A 760-nucleotide genomic window follows, 5' to 3' on the forward strand; every position below is an offset into this window, starting at 1 on the left:
GCCGCGGGAGTGGAGAGCGAACGGAGAGGAAAAGGCGCCCCCCCGCTAGTCCATTGGAGCGAGTGGCAAAAACTGTTCGGGGTCGGAGCTTTCGAGCCAACCAGGCACTCGTGTTCCAGAGCTATTCCTAACCCTAACTAATCAACCAAACACTAGCCACAATGCTCACTCTCCTTCGAACTCAAACCAATAGGGATATAACGATTTATTGATTCGTCGATTAAAATATTTTATTTTCAAGAGAGTTTACCGAATCGTGAGCATAACAATTCACTGTTTGCGATTAACATATCTCGTGTGTGATTGGTTCATGGAAACCCTGCCGTGTACCACGCTGGCAAAAAAAACGATTGGCAATTAAAATATATTGCCCTAATTGTCCAACATTCATCATCGGTGAGGGGGCGAATCATTACATCCCTACAAAATAGTCAACTAGCGCTAGCCCAACCCTCGACTCGTAACACTAACTCTCTCGCCGGCAGTGGTCGTCACTAGGCCTCCATTCGCATTTCTGCTTGCGTTTCACCGTCGGTGATCACAGCACCCGATTGGCTGCCTTGCTGGACTGTGCTGCTCCGTTTAAAACGTCGGGTTTTCTTGCCGCCCCAACTCACCGACCACGCGGCCCTGTGGGAAGAGCACTGAACTCGCAGTCGGCAAATCACGACTTCATATCTTGCTTGGTCGGGGCTCTCGATTCAGCCCACCCGCATCACTATCGTCCCTCCAGGGATGATAACAAAAAAAATGGTACTAC

Source organism: Lethenteron reissneri, chromosome 9, assembly GCF_015708825.2.
Source record: "Lethenteron reissneri isolate LAM-NWPU_2019-01 chromosome 9, ASM1570882v1, whole genome shotgun sequence".
Taxonomy (NCBI): Eukaryota; Metazoa; Chordata; class Hyperoartia; order Petromyzontiformes; family Petromyzontidae; genus Lethenteron; species Lethenteron reissneri.